The sequence below is a fragment of the Asterias amurensis genome, chromosome 3 (assembly GCF_032118995.1).
Source record: "Asterias amurensis chromosome 3, ASM3211899v1".
Classification (NCBI taxonomy): domain Eukaryota; kingdom Metazoa; phylum Echinodermata; class Asteroidea; order Forcipulatida; family Asteriidae; genus Asterias; species Asterias amurensis.
Window position 1 is genome coordinate 23,815,253 of NC_092650.1, and position 12,830 is coordinate 23,828,082.

At 36.3% G+C, this 12,830-nt stretch overlaps 1 protein-coding gene across 2 annotated transcripts in view; it reads left to right on the forward strand.

The window, feature by feature from the left end:
* LOC139934686 (uncharacterized) overlaps positions 1-12,830 on the forward strand; it is a 44,436-nt gene that overhangs the window by 5,450 nt on the left and 26,156 nt on the right. Inside the window, exon 2 of one of the 2 annotated variants that reach the window (XM_071929042.1) lies at positions 5,736-6,157. The exons of the other annotated variant lie outside the window; for it this stretch is intronic. The gene's annotated coding sequence lies outside the window, so the exon portion shown is untranslated. The remainder of the gene's footprint in view (positions 1-5,735; positions 6,158-12,830) is intronic. 2 annotated transcript variants of the gene reach the window in all.

A 12,830-nucleotide genomic window follows, 5' to 3' on the forward strand; every position in this document is an offset into this window, starting at 1 on the left:
AATAGGCCTAATCTATCTCTGGTTGTTAAAAATGTGCAAATGGGTAAAATTGTCTGTATAGGCCTCACCTAAAGTAAACAACGCACTCGTCCAAGTGTCTACCATATCTCAAAAAAGCTATGGAATATACTCCAATAATCTGCACTGAAACTAGAGTAGAATTCATAGGGGAAAACACCATTTTAATAGGGGGAGCACTTCTGGCCAATTAAAACTGTAGCTTTTGTTTGCATTTCTCTAAACAATCCCCACTTCAGCGCTGTTGTTTCGTGCCATTTACTATTTTGAAAAGATTAACTGACTGTGAGTGTGAAACAAAAACTCTGAAATGTTCACATTAAAGATGCTATGTCAGATTTTTTGCCGATTTGACCCAAAAATTTTGATTTAAAATTCAATAGGTATTTTGATGGGGGTCGAGAAAGTTACAAGCTTTCATTTGAGCCATTGCTTGAAAAAGTCCGCCACTTATTAGTAGCAGTGTAATAAAGTGCTCAAAATTAGTTTTTGTCAGGATCCCGACAATATATCACGTGACCAATTCTTATGTGTTTTATAAGAGGCGTTTTAATTTTGTTGTCATGGTTCCTGACCATTAAAAGTAAAAGGTAAACTTTGTTTTCGTTAGAGCGAGTGATACTCTTTGAAATACCATCCACTAAAAAAAATCTATTTTTTAATGTTTAGGGCCAAAAATCTGACATAGCATCTTTAAAGCTTACAACGATTATCATTTTAGGCTGCTAATTTTATTTATGAAAAGTCCATATTTCAAATGGGGGGGGGGCGGGGAATGGACATCAATGGGGGAGGTGGGGGAACCACATGCTTATAGTTGCCACTGCCTGCACACTGCCTCACTTAGGAATGTTGTTCATCTTACTACGTAGTCACCGATCTGGCCAACAATCAAAGTGAAATTTGCTTTTTTAATTTTTTTTTCCAAATCCATCCCGAGTCCCCATCTTGCTCTTAAAATGTAAATGGCCTTTTCTGGCCCCCACTCCCCACAAAAACAAAACCCCGGCCAAAACAAATTCCCCCAAAACAATCTTTTAAAACTATTGCTTAAAGGCAGTGGACACTATTGGTAATTGTCAAAGACTAGCCTTCACAGTTGGTGTATCTCAACATATGTTTAAAATAACAAACCTGTGAAAATTTGAGCTCAATCTGTCATCGAACTTGCGAGATAATAATGAAAGAAAAAATACCCTTGTCACACAAAGTTGTGTGCGTTTAGATGGTTGATTTCGAGACCTCAAGTTCTAAACTTGAGGTCTCAAAATCAAATTTGTGGAAAATTACTTCTTTCTCGAAAACTATGGCACTTCAGAGGGAGCCATTTCTCACAATGTTTTATACCATCAACCTCTCCCCATTACTCGTCACCAAGAAAGGTTTTACGCTAATAATTATTTTGAGTAATTACCAATAGTGTCCACTGCCTTTAATTAAACATTTTATAAAGATTTTATTTTAAATGCACATAAATTGGTAACATCAACAGGGCTCAACTTGATAAAATACACATTTTAAGCAGACCAAAAATAACTGCGAGGTAAATTTCTTTGCACAACCATCACTGTAAACTTGTGGCATGTATGGCTGTTATTGTTTCTGCTTTAGCAAGTTTTTTGTGCTGAAATTATAAGGCAATTTGACACTAGTTAAGTTTTGTCTTGCACCCGTGTATGCTTTTTACTGTAGGCAAAAGGAACACTTGAAACCATTTGAAAGTTTTAATTTGTCTTGGAATTATAGTACTAGTCATACTCACCTCAAGCTTGAGATCAAAATAATTGTGGGAGTTATTGATGTCAATTTCAGAATACTTCAACTTTTGAATTAACTTGAGAAATTCTCTCTGAATTTTATTCAGTGTATTGTGGAGCACTTAAAGGCAGTGGACACTATTGGTAATTACTCAAAATAATTATTAGCATAAAACCTTACTTGGTGACAAGTAATGGGGAGAGGTTGATAGTATAAAACATTTTGAGAAGCGGCTCCATCTGAAGTGACAGAGGTTTTCAAGAAAGAAGTAATTTTCCACGAGTTTGATTTTGAGGCCTCAAGTTTAGAATTTGGGGTCTCGAAATCAAGCATCTGAAAGCACACAACTTCGTGTGTCAAGGGTGTTTTTTCTTTCATAGTTATCTCCCAACTCCAACGACCAATCAAGTTAAAATTTTCACAGGTTTGTTTATTTGTGCATATGTGGAGATACACCAAGTGAAAAGACTGGTCTTTGACAAACACCAATAGTGTCCAGTGGCTTAAGATTGTTTTCACTATCACCAATAGAGTATAAAGAACACTTAAACTTGAATGAATTCAACCCAAAATTAAGACAAATGTGTTACAGGTTAAACCCCCCTTAAAACCAAGTTATCTTTGGAAGTTAGCATGAACCATGTGCAGTCTTTTATAATTTGATTTTTTTTTTGGAAAGGGGGAAGGATGAATTAATTAAGCAATCAGCGTAACTACATCTCATACATGTGTTTGATGTTGACCAGGAAAGACCAATCACTCCGTGACTGTGTGTATTTTCAGTGTGCAAAGGATATTTTTTATTTGCTAAGTCTATTGCTCCCATTAGCGAGCCTGTTGTTTCTCAAGGTTTTGTCCTGATTTCGCATTCATTGCCCGATAATTTGCAAGATTGACGGTCAATTTGATTTTAAATCTAGGGCTTTATTCTTGTAGTCGAGGAAGTTATATATTTTTAATATATATTTCGGACCAACAATTTAGGATACATTTTAAAGACACTGGACACTATTGGTAATTGTCAAAGACCAGTCTTCTCACTTGGTGTATCTCAACATTATATGCATAAATTAACGAACCTGTGAAAATTTGAGCTCAAATGGTCGTCAAAGTTGCGAGATAATAATGAAAGAAAAAAACACCCTTGTCACACGAAGTTGTGTGCGTTTAGATGGTTGATTTTGAGACCTCAAATTTTTAATCTGAGGTCTCGAATCAAATTCGTGGAAAATTACTTCTTTCTCGGAACTGTGTCACTTCAGAGGGAACCGTTTCTCACAATGTTTTATACCATCAACCTCTCCCAATTACTTGTTTCCAAGTAAGGTATTATGCTAATAATTATTTTGAGTAATTACCAATAGTGTCCACTGCCTTTAAAAAGCTACTCTGATATATTCGAAGAGGAAGATAGTTTAATGTGGATAATTTCAGGATATGTTTGAACATGAAAGTTCAGCATTAGTGTGGCTTTAAACAAAACTAAGTTTTATTTCATACAGTCTTGTTTCCTGTTCTTGTTTTTTCAAGAATGTATTGATTAAAGGCAGTGGACACTATTGGTAATTACTCAAAATAATTATTAGCATAAAACCTCACCTGGTAACGAGGTTGGTGGTATAAAACATTGTGAGAAATGGTTCCCTCTGAAGTGCCATAGTTTTCGAGAAAGAAGTAATTTTCCATGAATTTGATTTCGAGACCTCAAATTTAGAACTTGAGTCTCGAAATCAAGCATTTAGAAGCACACAACTTCGTGTGACAAGGGTGTTTTTTTCTTTCATTATTATTTCGCAAGTTCGATGACCGATTGAGCTCAAATTTTCACAGTTTTGTTGTTTTATGCATATGTTGAGATATAGCAAGTGAGAAGACTGGTCTTTGACAAAATTACAAATAACGTGTCCAGTGTCTTTAAAGGAACAATACAGAATTGATAAGAAACAAAAATCTTGAAGATCACAGATTTACATAAAACTTACACGGTTGAGATACACCAACTGTGAAGGCTAGTCTTTGACAAATACCAATAGTGTCCACTGCCTTTAAGAAGGAATTTATATGTATAGCCTGTAGTAGTTTTGTAAAGCATGGTGCTATAAAAAGGAAAATAAAAAATTGTATTCAGCTAGAAATGGAATGTACATTTATATTGGATTACAACAATCAGTTGAATTCAGTTCTGAAAACCAAAGAAATACTTTCCCATTAAAAAACTGCAAAAAAAGGAAATGGTCTTTGAAGACTCCCAAAAATCACCAAAGTGCTTAGATAAGCCAAACAAGAGCATGCGCAAAATCTGGTGTCAAAATACAAACTGTTTTCAGTTGTTTCTAATGAAACGTGAACCATGGAATTTAATGCAATTTTCAGAGGTTGGTTGTGTGGAATGCATTTGCCTGTTCAATAATTTACTTGATCAGAACATACTGATTAAAGGCAGTGGACACTATTGGTAATTGTCAAAGACTGGTCTTCTCACTTGGTGTATCTCAACATTTGCATAAAATAACAAACCTGTGAAAATTTGAGCTTGATCGGTCGTGGGAGTTGCGAGATAACTATGAAAGAAAAAGACACCCTTGCCACACAGAGTTGTGTGCTTCTAAATGCTTGATTTCGAGACCTCAAGTTCTAAACTTGAGGTCTCGAAATCAAATTGGTGGAAAATTACTTCTTTCTCGAAAACTACGTCACTTCAGAGGGAGCCGTTTCTCACAATGGTTTATACTATCAACCTCTCCCCATTACTCATTACCAAGAAAGGTTTTATGACAATAATTATTTTGAGTAGTTACCAATAGTGTCCACTGCCTTTAAAAAGTTGAGTTGTCATCCCACCTGTTTTTCTCAGAACCACCACAACTCAAAAAACAAGTTGATGTAGCATAAATGTACCATAGAGCGAGAACGTACAAACCTCACTTGATTGTGTTCTCACCATGCAGAGTTTAACGGCACTGTGATGGACACTATTGGTAATTACTGCTGAAAAACTGCTCTCTCTGAAGTAACGTAGTTTTCGAGAAAGAAGTAATTTTCCACAAATTTGATTTTGAGACCTCAGATTTAGAATTTGAGGTCTTGAAATCAACCATCTAAACGTACATAACTTCGTGTGACAAGGTTTTCTTCCTTTCATTTATCTCCCAACTTCGATGATCGATTGAGCTCAAATTTTTACAGTTTTGTTGTTTGGTGAGAAGACTGGTCTTTGACAAAATTACAAATAACGTGTCCAGTGTCTTTAAAGGAACAATACAGAATTGGTAAGAAACAAAAATCTTGAAGATCACAGATTTACATAAAACTTACACTGTCTAATGATTATGATAGTAGAAAAGATCCCTTGAAATATTTCTGTCTGAAATCTCATATTTGATGAGAAATAAATAATGTGATTTTGCGTTTGGAGTTTAACCCTCAGTGAGCATTTTATTCATTTTTGTTTTGGCATCGATGCAATGCAAAATTTGTAATCGTTTTTTCACTATTCTCTCTTGACCCAGATGGTCGATCGATCTCAAACTTCTACAGGTTTGTCATGTCAGTTTATGTATATGGTGGATTACATAAAGTGCGTACACTGCCAGGAACTTGTTTTGCTAGCAAAACCAATTCTGTTTGTTCCTTTAAAATCCTATTGATGTATCTGTACTTTGTTCCCTCTTAGTGAATAATGAATTTTCAACATTTTTTGTTCTGTGTTCAAGTTTTAAAATGGTCTGGGTTTCAGTCTTGGAGACTCACAATGGTAGTGCTAAATCTCATGCAATTTGAGGAGCCATACTTTTTTTTCCCTTTAAGTCTCAACTCAATTTGGTCAATATGAAGTTGAATGGACGAAAAAAAGATGGTCGTGTCTCGATAACTGACTTTGCTATTTATACATGTTTTGTAAAGCTAGAGTCTTAGAATTGAAAACAATTTTTTTCTTTTTTTCTTTTTTCCTTTTTCAGATGGACTTTGAAATAAGATTACTTTTATTGCAGCTCTTATCTGCATTTTTACCAGATGGTATTTTGATAAAGAGGGTTAACAACAGGGCCACAGCCTAGACCCTTATCAGGATATGCCAGAGAGGAAGATAGCGATCTGTGATAACGTCAGATGCTGATGGGACAATATAATGCCACTGATGGTATCACTACAAGCCCCGGCTCAGAGCATCAGAAACACAAGGCTGAGCTCTGTATATTGCTCAAGGGTTGTGCAGTGTGTCTGTGTGTAGAGCTGAATCTACTACCACCACAGCGGAGGCGGCTTGATCGGCCAGCGCATACATGCAAGTCTGTGTTGATTGTTAATGTGTTCGGTCCACACCACCACCTGGCCTCCAGATTAGCTTAATCTGTCTGCATATTTTTTAAAGACACCATTGGTAAGTTTTCTTTTCTTAATAACTGTGTTCGGCGGTTTCTTTCGGGGATGATGAAAATGTTTTTTTGTTTTGGCAAATGTCTCTGACTGTGGACAGATTCCAACCACCTACAGTTTTGAATAATGTGTTTTAAACAAGTTAACTACAGTGTAGGAAAGTTTCTCTAATTGCTCAGATACTTTTTTTTATACCTGACTAAAAAGAATGAACTTTGATGAATTTGACATTCTTGATGAAAATACTGTGACAGATTTTTCATGCTGTCTCAACAAGTAGCTGACTCAGTGTTCAACTGAAACTTTTACAGGTGACTTTTATTTTAATTTTGCCTGTAAATCAGCATTATGTTGATTGTTGATGAAGAACAAACAAGAACCCTACCTACACATTTTTACAACACATAAATTACCATCAACAATAACTGGAACAACAGGGTAGTGCAACCTTTTGTTTTCCTTAAAAAAAAAAGTTAAGTTTGTAATTAAAAATAAAACAGATGTTGATAATAAATGATGCGTACATGTATTATAGCATAACCCTGCTGGCATCAGTAATGTTTTGATCTTTTCAGGAGATGGTTGGTTCTAACTTATAGCTATAGTGTGAAATTCTAAATTTAAATTGAATTCGCTATATGAGCATACCATATGGAAGTAAAGTATACATAAATGACAAAAAGACACAAAGTACCAGATGATTAGCGTCCCAAATTAAACAATATTTCCCGTAGAAATTTAGACTTTCCTCATAGAGGAAAAACTGTCTTGCCCTAGAGAACAAAGTTTTGGGTCTGTTTCTTTGTGAAAGGACTTGCTATAATCACAATGACTAGAAAAAGTATTTGTCGTCTCGTAACTGAATCACTTTTTCTTGATTTGCGCAATTCATAATCATAGACGTTAAATAAATATTTGTATGAGAGAGATTGGCAGTTGCCAGCTTGGCACTAACTGGCCTTGTTGGAGCTTGCCGAGTTCCCTTGATACATGAGTAGGAAGATCCTCTAAAACAAGTGACTGAAACTGTCGGAATTGTTTATATATAAATGGTATTATTCCTGAGTTGGTGTGACTGTGGTCCTCTTTTAACGCTGTATTCATAAATAAAATGCGAACCATTCACCTTTTATTGCCAAAAAATGCGACAAAAAAGGTCTACGTAGAATAGTGAGATTTGGGGCTTTGATTTGTTATTTTCATACCTGTTGTAAGTTGGCTGCACTCTCTTGAAACCCTTTGGTCGGTTTGGGTTAGGATCACTGACGATATTCAGATCTGTACGGACAAAATAATACTACGAATCAAGAAAGCTAGTCCAGGCATTTAATACCTTGGACTTTTGACAAGACTCACTTAAATCCATTGGTCACTTTCAGTAAACGGTATTGTCCAAAGGCCCACACTTTATGTATCACAACTTATATGTAAAATAACAAACCTGTGAAAATTTAGGCTCAATTGGTCATCGGAGTCGGGAGAAAATAATGGGAAAACCCACCCTTGTTTCGGTACGTTTCGCCGTGTCATGACATGTGTTTAAAATAAATCTGTAATTCTCGATATCGAGAATTGATAATTGTTTTAATGTTTTCTCAAAAAGTAAAGCATTTCATGGAATAATATTTCAAGAGAAATCTTTCACCATTACCTTCTGTAAACCCTGTAGGTTATTTGTAAATCTGTTACTTTTTTTTTTTTTTTCTTTCTTTTTTTCCCCGAAAGTGTCCATTGGCTTTAAAGGCAAAGTATACATTATAGTTTTTGGAACCGTTTGATCGAATAAAAATGTAGCCTGTACACATCAAACTGAACAATTCATTTCAAAAGGTGCATTTTTTAAAAAAAATTCTTCGAAAATCCAGAGGAAATATGTCTTTGCGGATTATCCCCAATAGGAATACACAGTTTGAGAAATCTGTGAAGTGTTACTTGCGGTAACGCTTCTCGGATTCAAATTTAGGGGCATTAAAAACTTATAGGCCTATCTTGAACATAACCACACTACTTTGAAGTGAAATGTTATTCAAAGATACTCCTAAAACAATTTTGTTTTAAATATAATTCTATTATATAATACCTAAAACACGCTGGTTAGTAGTATACATTTGCATCACATCTCAAGCTGTCAATTTGGCGGTCCAATCTAAATCAACGAACTCCTGTTTCCCATGTTCACTAACAGGGAAGTGAATTATTTTCACATTGATGTTTCTAATAAAGGGTGACCAAGCCTAAAAGGAAGAGATTATTTTTTAACAGCCTTGGTCCGACTACAAAAATAACAAATTTTGTTATGCGGTAAATGTTTATATTTGGGTGTGAACTTAAAGCAAGTGGCATGTTTATCTTTAAAAAAAAATCATGTTTTCCTTGCCACCTGATATTAGTATGCTGTATAGCAAGCCATTTGCAAGTTAGATTTTTCAGAATGTCTAGTACCATGACTTGCTAATAGTCACGCTCTGAACCTGAGTTCCTTTGAGTTTGAGTTCCTTTGACTATGGTTCAGCTTCAGGGTAAGATTTTGCCATAGAGTTATATATAAAAACTAGAGGGCGCACTGGCCGATATATTCGACCCGGCATGCACGCAGGCGGCCATTTTCTAAGTTGACAAAATGGGCAGCGCACAGCGTGTGTTTGTGCGGCCATTTTGTAAGTTGACAAAACAGCATCGCGTCAGCGCTCAATAAACACTAATTCCAACGTGTATTTCATATTCAACATGCGTGCAGAATGGCGCGTGTGTCTCCTTGCGGTCTCATCGCGTTTGTGCAAGAAGCATCACTAGTGCGCCCTCTAGTTCTTATAATACATAGATCTATGGATTTTGCATATTAGGGTGCACCACACTAAACAGAGCGCCAGCCTCATAAATGTTTTGTAGGCTCACAAAACATTCTATATTACTCAGACTCGAGAGTCCAAATAAAAGGTGCACAGTGTAAACATTTTGCTCAATTGTGACTTGGGGGGTTGTTGACTTCCAACTTGAGGTATTTGGGGTGTCTAGGCCTTGAACAAATGGTTGCATTTGCAGAGAGGTGCGGGACATTTTTCATGATTGATGCTCAGACGTTCATGCAAGAATCGTTTCTCTGACTCAAAATGGTTTTAATTGATTTCTGAGGATCAACGGGTACATTTTAGATGTAATAATTTTGCAGGATGTTTCCTTCCATATACCTTTTTATAAGAATTAAGCTTAAAGACACATTGGTTATCATCAAAGACTAGTCTCACTTGGTGTATCTCAACATATGCATAAAATAACAAACCTGTGAAAATTTGAGCTCAATTGGTCATCGAAGTGGCGAGATAATAATGAAAGAAAAAACACCCTTGTCACACAAAGTTGTGTGCTTTCAGATGCTTGATTTTTAGACCTCAAATTCTAAATCTGAGGTCTCAACATCAAATTCGATTAAAATTACTTCTTTCTCAAAAACTACGTCACTTCAGAGGGAGCCGTTTCTCACAATGTTTTATACTATCACCCTCTCCCCATTACTCGTTACCAAGTAAGGTTTTGTGCTAATAATTATTTTGAGTAATTACCAATTAGTGTCCACTGCCTTTAAGGACTGACATTACACTCTGGGGGGTTTTCGGGGTCGATGCCAAAGTATGACCCGACCTTTTAAAAATCAAAATAAAAAAGTAACATGATCAAACTCTCATGAAGTGATAAAGCTCTTACAAAGAAAATGTACTCTGCAAGAAAAAAGGTTTGACTGGTCTATATAAATGTGAATGCTTATCACTCAGATGGCTCTCATGTAGTCCAGTGGTGAATTTCATTATTCACCCGAAGCCCTGATTAACAGACCCTACTGTGAACTTTTCCGTATCATTTTTGTTTCTTTCAACCACAAATCTATTTTGCATTATTTAGGTTATTTTAGTCCTTCCAAACATAGAGATAAAAAGATAGAGAACTGTATGAAGGAAAAACAACAGCTATTTATCATTAATATCTCAACTATTGATGTCGACTGGCAATCATAATCTACACTAGGACAGTGAGTCATCGCCGGTGTGTTATCACCTCAACCATCTTTTTACAGACAGTCTCATCAAAAGTTCCATCAGCGCTTGTCAATTTCCATGAGTTCATCGGACAACAAAAAGCCCTGATAAAAGTTTATCTAGGGCAGCTGAGGGGTAGATAACGGGCTTGGTAGTGGTAGGCATGTTTGACCCTTGTACATTATCTCCTCTGTGTTGTTTATCAAAGGTTGGATGGTATTGCACAAAGGGAAATGTTGCCCGAAATCAGCCCAATCTCTCTCATTGTGAAGCAACATTTTTATCTGACAATCTTTTCTATCGGCTTTTTTTAATTTATTAAATGGCCATTGGAACTGGCTATCTCCATAAAAGTGCTTTGTCGTACAAAAGTCAAAAGTTGTTTGACAGAAGATATTGTGCACGATCATGTTTGCATGCAGCACACTGCACTTTGAAAGCCAGGTGTACTTTTTGAGAGTTTTTTTTTTTAAGATGAAGTTCGGAACCACAGAATAAACCCTACTTCACACTGACTTACTTCTTGATTATCATCTTGCCTAGACAGTTAGACATAAAACAAATATTTTGAATTATTAAAATCTATGGTATACCCGCCGGACCATTTTTGCAAAAAGTGTGAAAGGAAAATACATGCTACTATTTGTTAGCCATTGAAGAAATCTAAGGAGTGGGGGCTACGTAACTCTCTTACAAGCAAGATTTACTTTACCAGAGTCAGAAAAGGTAATGACACAGGCATGTAACAAATATTTCACAGTGGGAGTGGAATACAGGAAAATTCTGCGCTTCGTTGGATATGGGACGTATGCGCATTATACTTTTACCGTAGTCTATGAGCGTGCCACTGATACCAAATATTTTCTTCAAGCAGGGTGGGCTATGAATATGGGTTAATATCACACTCTTGTTGCCCCTTTGTTTCTGATGTTGAAAGTATTCTTATGTCAGGAGATGTATAATATTAAAAAAATAATCTGATATCCCAAATTGAAATCAAAATTTACCCAGTCAGTTTTCCTTGTGGTTGATTACTTGATGATTATACAAACACACAACAAAATTTTTTCTTCACAAAATTACCCGTTTTTTTTATAACTCGGTTCCTAATTTGTGTAATTGGAAATTGTTCACTTGTTTGGAGTAAAGAATGCAGGGTTAATTGTCAAGTAATTGTCATTGTTGCTATTGTATTGTTGGGACAGTTTGTTGAACAGAGCATGTACTGTATTGGTTGGCAAGTCTAGAATAGACCTTATGCATTGACGTCATCCAGCCGCCATCTTTGAGGTCAAACGGTGACATAAACAATCGAAACGCACATAGATTGGCCAATGAACAACCTCCTTTTGACCTCAATGCGGGGGCGCCGTACTGAAATGATGTCATGTGCATAAGGTCTATTGCTGAAATGCCTAATAAGCCAGTATTTAAAATGAATGTTTCACCCGGGCACCAGTCTACTTGCCTTCAAGTTATGCAAATCTTACTGCCTCGGATAGGGAGATTTGGTCTCGCTTCCAACGTTGAACATGAGCGAAGAGATAGACGAACATCCCCCCCCCCACAAATCCCATATGCGAGGCGCCTATCACAAGATTGATCTGAAGTCGTCCATATTTAGTGGGTACCCAAACTCCGTTGTGATTGGCTGGCGATATCATAGGTGAGATAAGAATCAGACGATAGGGATCTGGCTCGGTGCCGCGGCTGGGAAATAAATTCCTCTGACCTTTGTAGTATCGCCATTTTAATATTAGAGGGTCGGATCCCACCAATTGATAAGGGACCAGCGTTGGTGCACATTAATCAGACACAGCGATCTGCCAGTGTGTTGAGCAGATAAGAATTCATGATATGCTGCAGTCAGGGAGGGGGGTTTTGTGGGGCGCTGTACGCTGCTGATTTTTTGTCGAGATGGATTTTCAAAATTGCCTTCGTGTTGAAAATATTCAAGGATTGGTTTCTGTTTTTGTTTGTTTGGACGGTTGCTGAGTGTTGATGGGATGGGAATTGCAATGGTTAAAAGTTCTGTAAAACTTGTGCTTTAAAGCTTTTGAAAAGTAGCCTACCAGGCTAGTTAACTTTGCATTTTATTTGCCCCTAGGAAGTTTTATTGGTCCAAATTTTTAACCTGTATTTTCAAAACTTTATCTTTCTGATGTATTAATGCCAGCGATCATGGCCATTTTATTGCTCAAGTGAACTAACATGCGCTCACTTCAATTTTGACCCCCAAATTTATATTTGAATAAAAATTTGAGTTTTGATAGATTCCAATTCATTTAAACAAGTATTGCATGAAAATTTGTCAATGATAAGTGCTAGTTAATTAAAAATTGAAAATGATTTGATGTCAGGGTTCGAACATTATCTCACATATATTTTAAAGCGGTGGACACATTTGGCAAAGACCTGTATTTCCACTTGGTGCATCCAAACACACTTTATGCATAAAATAACAACTGTGTGAAAATTTGGTCTAAATTGGTCATCAAAATTGCAAGAGAATATGAAAAAAATAACACCTTTGTTGCACAAATTTGTGTGCTTTCAGATCCCTAATATAATGCTTCGGGCCTGAAGTCTTATTATCTTTGATTGAGAAATTACCTCTTTCTCAAAAACTACGTCACTTCAGAGTGA